At 38.8% G+C, this 12,367-nt stretch overlaps 1 long non-coding RNA gene across 1 annotated transcript in view; it reads left to right on the forward strand.

Annotated features, from left to right (window-relative positions):
- The window catches only part of LOC139182790 (uncharacterized), a 74,092-nt gene continuing 61,725 nt past the window's right edge, over nucleotides 1–12,367 (forward strand). The window contains exon 1 of the long non-coding RNA XR_011566362.1: nucleotides 1–12,367. This exon is cut by the window's right edge and continues 17,444 nt beyond it. This is a non-coding gene — a long non-coding RNA (uncharacterized lncRNA).

Consider the following 12,367-nt stretch of genomic DNA (forward strand, 5'->3'; position numbering starts at 1 on the left):
TATGTTCATTATGTATATGTGTACATATAAATAATATGTAAATATATGTGTGTATATTTATATATCAATATAAAATTCTTTGGGGTCACAAAGAATTTCATTACATTTCAAACATAGATTTATTTCTTGAATCTCAGGTTCAAAAGAACCTATAAAAAACAAGTATTGTGAAACTTTCTGCCCATCCCCAAATGGCTTTCTAGCCCCTTTTCACGAGGCACTGTTGGTTAAATCAGAAACTGTAATTAAAATTCTTATCCTAAACTAGAAAACTTTTCAAGGTAGACCAAGCTTTGATTTCCATCCACAGATGAATGAGATTTACCTCATGACAAAATAACAGCAAAAAATTACATTTATCATCCCGAAAGTAATTTCATACGAAGTTTACACCTCATCCTTTAACGGTGCAAAGGCTTTCCTTGCAGACCTCACAGATGCTGTCTGAGTCTGTGGTTGCCACAAAAGGCTGTCAGACGTGGCAGGAAGAGAGGAAAACTGAGGATCAGAAGACCTCAAGTCTAGTCCCAGATTTGCTGCCAGCCAGTTCCCCAACCTGGGCTTTCTGTTGATAAAATTATATTCCACAGACACTGGAAAATTTAGTATGAATCTGTGAGTGTTTTTTTTTTTTTCTGTATCCCACTTTAAAAACAACGTAGACAGTTATTTTCCAAGGAAGACTACAACAAAAGTCCTTCTCCGATAATTCTCATTTTATCCTTTCTTCTCTGAAAGATGCCCCAAGCGTTCCAAGTGCCTTGAGCCTTGGGGAGATAAAATTTCCTTTGCCCGCTGCGGCGTTTATGTACACAATTGATTCGAGAAACAGGGGATGGATTTTTAAGGATGGCTTAATTTTTGTTTGGAAAAAAAAAAAAAGTTTGCTCTAAAACATTAAATCAGGTACAGCTTATATGGCAACCAACCAAGGAACACCAGACAGTAAATAATGAAGAGAACATGGTGCATTCAAACCCTCAAAAAGAAAATGAGAAGAGAAAAAAGTGCCCCCGTATGGCTCTCACAGAGGGCATAGACTAAATAATGACTGACATGCTCTGAAATTGCTTTCATTCCTTCTTGCTACTTTTCACTCAACGGCTTCTTTATAACTTTCAATTAACCCACTCCCTCTGCTGCAATTTCTCTTTTTTACAGCCAATGATATTTAAAAGAGATGCTAAATTATAGATTCAGATGCTTTGAAAAGACTGTTTTTGCAATGCTTGGTCGGAATTAAAATTTCAAACGGTGCAGGATTCACGGAACTATAACAGCAAGGTGTTAAGATGCAAGACAATAGGAGCACAGCCAGGGAGCTCCGGGCTAGCTAGAAAACACTGGGTCAGCAGGTGCATTCCTGATGTTTCCAGCCATCCTGGTATGTGGTCCACGAGCCTTGGCTTTTTGCCTATGATGTGTGCCCTCGCTTCCCAGGTGGCTCAGATGGTAAAAGCGTCTGCCAGCAATGCAGGAGACCCAGGTTCGATCCCTGGGTCTGAAAGATCCCCTGGAGAAGGAAATGGCAACCCACTCCAGTATTCTTGCCTGGAAAATTCCATGGACAGAGGAGCCTGGTAGGCTACAGTCCATGGGGTTGCAAAGAGTCGGACACGATTGAGCAACTTCATTTTCACTCTCTGCGTCCTCAGATATCTTCCCTGGTGGCTCAGATGGTAAAGAATCTGCCTGCAATGCGGGAGACCTGGGTTCAATCCCTGGGTTGGGAAGATCCCCTGGAGAAGGAAATGGCAACCCACTCCAGTATTCTGGCCTGGATAATCCCCATGGATGGAGTGGCCTGGCCGGCTACAGTCCATGGGGTCACAAAGAGTCAGACACAACTGAGCGACTTCACTTCACTTGTGTCCTCAGATTAAAATGGTGTTTGAAGGGATTTGTACTCACTACATTGTTTCTTTTTATACAAGAAAATTTTTTTTTACCTCATTACACAGCAAATGGGTCTTAGTTCCCCAACCAGAGATCGAACCCATTCCCCCTGCATTGAAAATATGGAGTCTTAACCACTGGGGCACAAGGGAAGTCCAAGAACTTTCTTATTTCATATATTCCAAGTCTGGAAATAGATCTTTACATCCAATTTTATATAAAAATGTAGATTTTTTAGATATAAAATTGAGGCTTTGTTTCCTTAATTAAAGAAATGTGATTCTCTTTTCCAGTTAAAAAAAAAAAAACACCTATTGCACATTTCTTGAAAAATAGCAAAAGCATAATGATTGGGTGAATTCTACCCCACATAAGAGCTCCATCAGCTTGTGGTCATCAGCTGCTCTAGACTAGAATTAGTTTCTCTTGTGAGTTCTCTTAGTCCTTAGGTCTTTGTGAGACTTGACTTCTGTTTTCCCAGAAACACTGGGAAAACATCAAGCTTGCGTAGGACTCCAGGAAGACAGCATGTCACAACATCTGAATACACTGTGGGTAATGCAGTGCCTTAGGTAATGGTGCCTGACCTTGAAGGTCATTTGACAAAGAAACACTCACATTCATGGTCAGATTAAAGCGAACACTTAGAAATAACATATCCCTGGCTCTACTCTGTTTCTGGAGCAAAGTGAAATAGGAGACTCTCACACAGGTATTAGGTTTGTCAAAACAGCAGACACAACCTCTGACATGTCTGCACAATAACAAGGGGCGGTAGCAAGAAAATGGACACCGAGCATCACGTGGGGGTCTTGAGTGGCCAGGTCACTTATTGTTTAGAAGGTCAACTAAAGCTTACAGGGAAAACTACACTGTGGATCATTAACAAAGCATCAGATGAGGGCTGCATTAGATTGGACAAGTAGAAGAAATGATTGTATATGGCGAGTATAAGACACTACAGACAGCTCTGCAATCCAGACAGGATTTATCAATGGCAAGAAATCTATTTTGATTTAATGTTAAATATTCAAGTATATGGAAATCCCTGGTGGCGCAGCGGTAAAGATCCCACCTGCAATGCAGGAGATTGGAGTTCCATCCCTGAGTTGGGAGGATCACCTGGAGCAGGAAAGGGCAACCCACTCCAGTGTTCTTACCTGGGAAATCCCACAGACAGAGGAGCCTAGCAGGCTATAGTCTCTGGGGTGGCAAAAAGAGTTAGACAGGACTTAGTGACTAAACCACCATCACCATGCAAGTATATATTCACATAGAAATGTATGCATAGAAAGACACACCAAAAGTTTAAGATTTTGCATTGTTGTAGAATTATTGGGAAACTTCTAAGTTTATTTTGACCATCCCTAGTGTTTCTTTTGGAAGAAGGCAATGGCACCCCACTCCAGTACTCTTGCCTGGAAAATCCCATGGACGGAGGAGCCTGGTGGGCTGCAGTCCATGGGGTTGCTAAGAGTCCGGCACGACAGAGCGACTTCACTTTCACTTTTCACCTTCATGCATTGGAGAAGGAAATGGCAACCCACTCCAGTGTTCTTGCCTGGAGAATCCCAGGGACGGGGGAGCCTGGTTGGCTGCCGTCTATGGGGTCGCACAGAGTCGGACACGACTGAGGCGACTTAGCAGCAGCAGTGTTTCTTTTATCTCCGCTGTCAGTAGTTTGCTTCCTGGTTCTTGTAGTGTCAAAGCTGTAGGATATTATCTCTGAAACACTGAGTAATGTTGTTGGGGTGTGTGTGTGTGTGTGTATATGTATATATATATATTTTTTTATTTATTTATAAATACTTATTATTTATATGTATGTATTTTAACCAGCGAACTCCCTTCATGTCGTATCAAGACTCATATTGTTCTCATTAGAAGGTGGGCTCCTCTGTTCAGCTAAGGAAAAATCCTCCACTGGAATTAAAAAGAAAGAGATACAGCATTATAGATTACTGAGACTTTCCACTTTCTTTCTCCCTCATGTAGTGTAGAACAGCCAAGTATTTTTTAAAAATAGTGTAAGACCCAGATGGGCTTCCCCGATGGATCAAATGGTAAAGAATCCAGCTGCAATGCAGAAGATACGGGAGATACAGGTTTGATCTCTGGGTCAGGAAGATCCCTTGGAGGAGGAAATGACAACCCACTTCAGTGTTCTTGCCTGGGAAATCCCACGGACAGAGGAACCTGGCGGGCTGCATTCCATGGGGTCACAAAGAGTTGGACATGCCTGAGCATGCCCTATCACTACTACTAACCCAGAATGGTGTAAGAACCAGAACAGAATAGTTCTACCAAAATTCATAGTTTTTATTTCTTGTAGCAAGTAATATCATAAAAGGCAAATCAAAACAAATTTGTAATCATTGCCTTACAGTGTAGTTAGTCTGTTTGCACTAATGTAAAAGTTGACAAGTTTTTTTCATCAAATAAATTCAAGCAGCTTCCTTTAAAGACTGATAGTAGTTAAACTGACCTTAGGAAGAAGATCTGTAATCACTCAACTTTTAAAAATTAAGGTGTGATTGTGTGATTGGAATTTAAATTCAAGGGGTAGACTAAGAGCCTTAGCTTTAAAAGTAACTGTAGATTTTCATTTTATGATTCTATTTTAAAAAGTACTCCAATCTTACAGGTTTAATTTCAGCCTCACTAATTTGTTTCCAGATATATTAGACTTAAAGTTTAAGTATAACATTAACACAATATTTAATCCGTGACTTGTTCTTCAAAATACACCACTGCTTTACACTTTTGGAAGAAAAATGACTCATCTAATCAGAGAGTATGTTGACTTCATTCTTTAAACTTGCATATGAACCAAACATTTTTTCAAGCTTTAAAAAGATGCCTCTTACTAAAAGTGGGTTTTGGAGATTTTTTTAGTATTCCAGTATTCTTGCTTACTATTTGGAAATATATGCCACTAAACTACAACTTGGAAATATAAAGAAAAGTAATGAAATCTCTGAGGGCAGGGTTCCATAAAATGCCAGTTTTGAATTGACGATTCAGAAAATGGTGATGATTTAAAAAATGTTTTGGCAAATGGATTTAAAGATGACTTGAATAACTTAAAACGAACAACTTAATTTTGGCATTAAAAATGGAAACCTTGAGTCCCCAAATAATAAAAGTATCCTAAGCTCTATATCACCCAGGATTTGGGTTGCCCATTTGTTATAATTGAATGTTGCCAGTGAATAGTGGTCACATTTCAGATACTTAAATTTATATACCTGACTCGCATTACCTCACTTTTGCATAAGTTCAGCCAACTACACTAATGCATTCTCTTATGCTTTTGACCTTAAATTCACACAAAATGTATGAGCTCATCACTTAGCCTGTCTTCCTGCTGGGGGAGAAAACGAATGATACTGCCAAATTTATATTCCTTTTTCTGATGTTCTGGAGGTGAGTTTTCATCAGAACCAGTGAGAACAAATGTGAGCCTGGCACAGAACATCTTGTTTTTTGTTTTTTTGTTTAAATAAAAGTAAATTCTACATTTATTGTACTAAGTTGGACTATTATCTGGTGCCATATATGAATTCAGGTGTAGTATTTCAATGATTTCATCTGTTTCTTGACATTTTTTTCAGTAGTACTTGAGTTCCAGAGTCAGGTTCATTCCTTTAAAAACTATCTTCTGACATCAAAATGTACCCCCTCTTCCCAATCTTAACCCTGTATTCATTTGCTCAACCAAACACATCATCACTAAAACATGCACATGTGCTGATTCCTGCCAAAGGCCACCTTAATTTCCAGTACATCCTTCTCCAAGTAATGATGATTGTACCTAAGTTCCCTTTAAGGTCTACCTAGTCAGCAACTATAAATTCTTTCTTTAAAACATCTCTAGAAATTGTCCCTTCCCTGCTACTGGATGGGACCACATAACATAGCTGAGATAGACTCAAGTAAGGGGAGCACAGTCTTATTATACCTTGAAATATCAACCTGAATTATGGTGGAGAAATTCTAGATAAGAATCGATCACCCAAGATCAATGATAATGCACTGAACCAAGGCGTCAGAGAGTAAAAGCTGAAAGACAGATCAATAAGTTGACGTAGGAATGGGTCTATAGGGGTGGGTAGAGCAGAAATATTAGACGTGAAACCATCAGGGCTGGGTGGGAGGACAAATGCTGAGAGCAGCGCATAGGAGGAAAGGGAGAGACCAAAGATGGAGGACCTGCTACAACTTACTGAAGCCTAAAAGTATGAGATCCATGGCCACACTAACTAAATAGTTAGGGGTCTAATCATATTCTCATGCAAAATGGAAAGGAAAAACACCCCGATTTTTTCTTTTCTTCTGTGTGTTCAGAGACGTGTTCCAGCTCTAATAATTTACTGTTGCCCTCAGAATAAATTTTCTATTTGAAAACTTTTTAGCTCGTTTTGTACGGGGTACCAACCTCAATGCTGTAGGGAATTCAGAAACAGTGGAAGGAAGAAACTGATGGGATTGGGAAACCATTGTCACATAAACAATATAAAACTTCTCACTTGATTTTTTTCCCCTAAGAGACTGTGAGTGGAACATTCAAGATTTCTCTTCCTATGCTTGGGAAAAAAAAAAAAGCCTCCCTTCCATGATGACCCCCAACCCTGTCCCACTGCCCCAGTGGACAGAGGCTAGCTAAAATAAGCTAGTCAAGACACTCTGAGTTTATTCCTAAGAAATCCCAGCTGATGAAGTCTGAAAACTAATTGTAAAGACACTTCCATTTGAGAGTAGTGACTTTGGGTAGCAAAAAGAAAGGAATGTTTGCAAAATACCCACAATGATCTACTCTTTTTCCAAAACTAGAGTTATCATCACCTAAAATGTGCACACCACAGTCCTTCTGGTCCTTTTGCTACTGGAGAATCTCAAACTTTGCCACTCTACCATGTAATGATGAGTATGACTTCTGAATGGAACTCATAGAGAAGTGGCATACTGAAAAAGAAGTGATGAAAAGTCTTTCTGTAGCCTGAAAAATCAAAATCATATTTCTGCAAAATGGGGTTTTCCATTTTTTATTTGGACCCCAGCAAAGATTTTCAGTACTTAGAGAGGAAACTATAAATCTCCTTACATCAGTGAGACAGAAAGCACAGAGGCACAGAACATTTGTGTTAAATAAAAAAATTTTACAAAATTGTTTCAGATTAGGAGGTAAAGCAATAAATGTTGATCTGAGCTTTCTTGAGATGTCTGAGAAATCTGTATCCAGGTCAGGAAGCAACAGTTAGAACTGGACATGAAACAACAGATGGGTTCCAAATTGGGAAAGAAGTACGTCAAGGCTGTGTATTTTCACCCTGCATATTTAACTTATATGCAGAGTGCATCATGTGAAATGTCGGGCAGGATGAAGCGCAAGCTGGAATCAAGATTGCTGGGAGAAAAATCAATAACCTCAGATATGCAGATGACACCACCCTTATGGCAGAACGCGAAGAAGAACTAAAGAGCCTCTTGATGAAAGTAAAGAGGAGAGTTAAGAAGCTGGCTTAAAACTCAACATTCAGAAAACTAAGATCATGACATCCAGTCCCATCACTTCATGACAAATAGATGGGGAGGGGAAACAATGGAAACAGTGGCAGACTTTATTTTCTTTGACTCCAAAATCACTGCAGATGATGACTGTAGCCATGATATTAAAAGACCCTTGCTGTATGGAAGAAAAGCTATGACCAACATAGTGTATTAAAAAGCAGGGACATTACTTTGCCAACAAAGGTCCATCTAGTCAAAGCTATGGTTTTTCCAGTTATCATGTATAGCTGTGAGAGTTGGACTATAAAGAAAGCTGAGCACTGAAGAATTGATGCTTTTGAACTGTGGTGCTGGAGAAGACTCTCAAGCCCCTTGGACTGCAAGGAGATCTAAGCAGTCCATCCTAAAGGAGATCAGTCCTGAATATTCATTGAAAGGACTGATGCTGAAGCTGAAACTCCAATACTTTGGCCACCTGGTGAAAAGAACTGACTCATTGGAAAAGATCCTAATGCTGGGAAAGTTTGAAGGCAGGAGGAGAAGGGGAGAACAGAAACTGCGATGGTTGGATAGCATCACCAACTCAATGGACTTGAGTTTGAGCAAGCTCCAGGAGTCTGTGACAGACAGGGAAGCCTGGCGTGCTACAATCCATGGGGTCGCAAACAGTCAGACACATCTGAGCGACTAACTGAACTGAGCTTTCTTGGGGCTGGGGAGGGGGAAGTACACTCATAGAAAAAAATCAGGAGTGACAACACTAAATGGGAATTTTGAGTCATGGGACATCTCAGGACTTCCCTGGTGGCTCAGTGGTCAAGAAATTGCCTGTCGATGTGGGAGATTCATGTTTGGTCCCTGGATAGGAGGATCCCTGGAGGATGAAATGGTAACCCACTCCAGTATTCTTGCCTGAAAAGTGTCATGGACAGAGGTGACAATTTAGGGACATTCTTTAGGATACATAAAATATATCTTTGGGGAAGAATTACCGTACAACTTTGTTTATTGTAATCTCTCCTTGACATCTTGTGGGGAGGTATGTGATCTGAGATTTACAGGCCAAATAATACCTTAAGGAAAATACATGATAAACTATAAATAGAAAGTTAAATATGAATTTGCCTAGTCAGTTAGTAGGTCTGTTATCCTGTCTCAGTGTGGCAGAATTGATCTCTCCTCCACAGATTCCTAGAGCTAAAAATGTTAGGAAACATAAGATCAGAGAAAAGATTCTAATGCCTGTTTATAATAGTTATCCTTGCTGTATGCACGGGCATATATGCTTTCCATATGTTTAACCTATGACTTGATGTGCATTATGTCTATTCCAATGTAAATAATTGCAAACTCGTGTTAGAAAAATGTGACAAAGGGTTTCATGCTCTTCGCAAGGTCCCAAGACTGGAAAACTGACAAATGGTCATCTATATGCCATCTCTCTCACAACAGTCCTTTGGTGCCAACAACTTAATAGGGTCAGGGATCATGTAGTTTAAGAACTTAAAAAGAATGGGATATATGTGTACGTATAGCTGAGTCACTTCATTGTATAGTAGAAACTAACACAATAGTGTAAAGCAATTACGCTCCATTTAAAAAAAGAACTTTTTAGATGTTTCACCTCTGCAGTTAAAATTTTTAGATATTTCAGCTGTTTATGAAAAAAGAAAACGTGAAAGTCTTAGCTGCTCAGTCGTGTCTGACTCTGCGGCCGCGTGGACTGTAGCCCGCCAGGCTCCTCTGTCCCTGGAATTCTCCAGACAAGAGTACTGGAGTGGGTTGCCTTTCCTTTCTCCAGGAGATCTTCCCTACACAGGTGTCAAACCCGGGTCTCCTGCACTGCAGGCATATTCTTTACCACCTGTGTCATTAAATGGTGAAAATGCCAATATCAAGATAATAGAGACATGATACTGAAGGGTAGGGCAGAGTTGGTTTTATAAACGGTTGTAAAAAGAAATTAAAATTACACAATTGTGAGCTCTTGTCAACTCTTTATAACTTACAGGTTAAAAAGTTCATAATTTTGTATTTTTTATACAATTTTATATATATATATATATATTTATAATTGTATAAAACCAACTCTGCCCTACTCTTCAGCAAGGTCATTATCTATTATCTTGATATTGGCATTTTCACCATTTAATGACATAGGCAGTGTGTGCAATGCCGTATTTTCAGACTTGACTGAACATGTAAACTTTATATAAAATGTATAAAATCTACTACCCTAAAAGAAAAAATAGTCCTTTTGAAGCAGGGCACTCAAAGCCGGTGCTCTGGGATAACCCAGAAGGATGGGGTGAGGGCCGGGAGGTGGGAGGGGGATTCAGGATACAGGGACACGTGCACCCGTGGCTGATTCATGTCGATGTATGGCAAGAACCACCACAGTATTGTAAAGTAATTATCCTCCAATTAAAATAAATTAATTAATTAAGAAAAAGAAAAAAGGACGCTTTGAGAGATGAAACAGTGTTCTTTTGCCCTGATAGTTATTTGTCTCCACAGTGTTTTCTTTAACAAGAAATTAAAGAAGAGATGTGACTGGAGATCTATGTCATATGGGCAAGTGTTTATAATTCCCCTTCTCTGGTTTTCTTTATAAAAATGAAGACGTCTAAAATCCCATTGTCTATTCCATGGGCATATTTAGTTTTGTTCACTGACAGCATACATTTCTCCCTCCTGTCACATTTATTATTGTTTAATTACATAGTGACAAGTCAAGTGGTTCTGAAAGAAACCAAGTAAATGAATCCCCATCGGTCTTTACATAATTAATGGTATTCCCTGTGGACTGCACAATTTATTAAATTGCTGAGCAGAACCACTTCAGATAAACATATTTATGTATTCTGAGTGAAAGACTGTTCTGGAAACTTTAGTATGTTTGAAACTAAAAGAAGCCTGTAGATTAAAAACAAATTAAATACAACATTATTTCAGGAGAATGAAAACTATTACTTGCACCCATATTACTGCATTTTCCATTTAGAAAATTTTAATGTATTACTATAGTGATTTTGAAATTACAATCACTCAGGACAAAATAATGTGAAGAAATGAGATATTAAAAATAAAGTATATAGTAAATAAGTAATGGTTTCTAGAGAAATAATTAAATTCCTACATTTCAGACCATGCACTTTTTCCCCTATAGAGTAAATTACACATGTGAATGCATCCAGCCGTTGTATATATATTAATACAATAATAATGAAGTGTTTATTATTTGCCCTTTCAAGATACTTTATTTTTAATATTTAAGGATAGTGAAAATATGGGCTTCCCTGTTAGCTCAGTTGGTAAAGAATCCACCTGCAATGCAGGAGACCACAGATACATTCCTGGGTCGGGAAGATCTGCTGGAGAAGGGATAGGCTACCCACTCCAGTATTCTGGCCTGGAGAGTTCCATGAATATATTAAAGAGTACCTTTTCTGTTTGTTAAGATTGAGGTTTATATATATAAGGGAGTTATAGAAGGTGGTTTTATTCTCCTATGGCCCAGGAGAACACAGCCATAATGATTCTTCATGAGGTCACAAACATAGGAAAATAAATCTGGGAAGATGCAGGCTGCTGTACAGAATCCTTTAATAGAGAATCTAATAATTTTAGGTTGACCGTTATCTGATATAGGGTATTGGAATATTCTAGGCAATATGCTAATAAATATCAGTACCTATTTTCAAGATGCCAACTTTTTCTTTGAGAATGTATTTATAGGAATTATGAATAACATTTACATAAGCTTATGAATTCCCCCTTGCATTTAGCTCAAATGAAGAGGATGGTGTATCTATTGTAGTCGTCGGTCAAAACCTTCCTTTTTGTTTCTTATTTCATTCTGTCCTGTATCAATCCTGTTCTATAGCCAGTAATTCCTAATGTGGAAATACCAGCGGCAGAATCCATTTACTCTGGGTGATGATTTAGTAATTATTCTTTAAGATAAAAACTGTCTATCTTGACTGCACTTTTTACTTACATTGTTCTTTTCATTTGCATCTTTCATGGCTGTGTTATCAATCTGTAAAAGCAAAGGTCTTTTGTTTGAATATGTTGCCTGACTCTTGAGAGGCCAGTGAATAGATGCTACATAGTCATCCATGATTGTTTTAAGGGGGAAAGCATGTCTTCTCAGTAGATTTCAGTCCTAGAAAATTTTATCACATTCTTACCATTCTTTCTCCTGTTGGGATTGAGCTGAGCCTAGCTCAGCTAGGTCTCTTTCTTGGTTGAGTGGGGGTTACGCTGTGTGTACCTGAAGGCAGAAAATGAAATTGAGAAAGTAGCCAGTCTTGCTGTTATTTATTTATTTATTTTTTAAAAAACATAGTATGTCATGTGATGTCTTCTTAAGCAAGAGCTGAATTTTTCTGGGTTTTGTGCTCCAGAAAGTAAACTTGTGTTATGAATGAACAATATAATCTTTTCTACCAATAAAACCTGTGTGTGTGGGAGGATGCTCAGTCACTCAGTTGTGTCCAGTTCTGTGCGACCCCATAGACTGTAGCCTGCCGGGCTCCTCTGTCTGTGGAATTCTCCAGGCAAGAATACTGGAGCAGCTTACCATTTCCTACTCCAGGAGATCTTCCCAACCCAGGGATCAAACCCAAATCTCGTGTGCCTCCTACGCTGGCAGGAGGATTCTGTACCACTAGTGCCACCTGGGAAGCCCAAACAAAACCTGTAAAAATACTGTATTCTGAAAGGAGATCCTCTTGTGATAGTGAATGAACCATTTGCTTCTTTTTAGTGTTTAATTTGGGATTAGAAACTGTTAAGTCCTTATTTTTTTGCACTATCTTTAATATTTTACGGCAGCACATGAGGCCAACTTTACAGAAAGGAGGGAATGAAAAAGTGAGAAGCGTTACAGTGTTTGACCAGGATCATATACAATCAAACCAATACAAAATTCACTGATTATTCTGAGACAGTTCAG

The sequence above is a fragment of the Bos indicus genome, chromosome 4 (genome assembly GCF_029378745.1).
Source record: "Bos indicus isolate NIAB-ARS_2022 breed Sahiwal x Tharparkar chromosome 4, NIAB-ARS_B.indTharparkar_mat_pri_1.0, whole genome shotgun sequence".
Taxonomy (NCBI): domain Eukaryota; kingdom Metazoa; phylum Chordata; class Mammalia; order Artiodactyla; family Bovidae; genus Bos; species Bos indicus.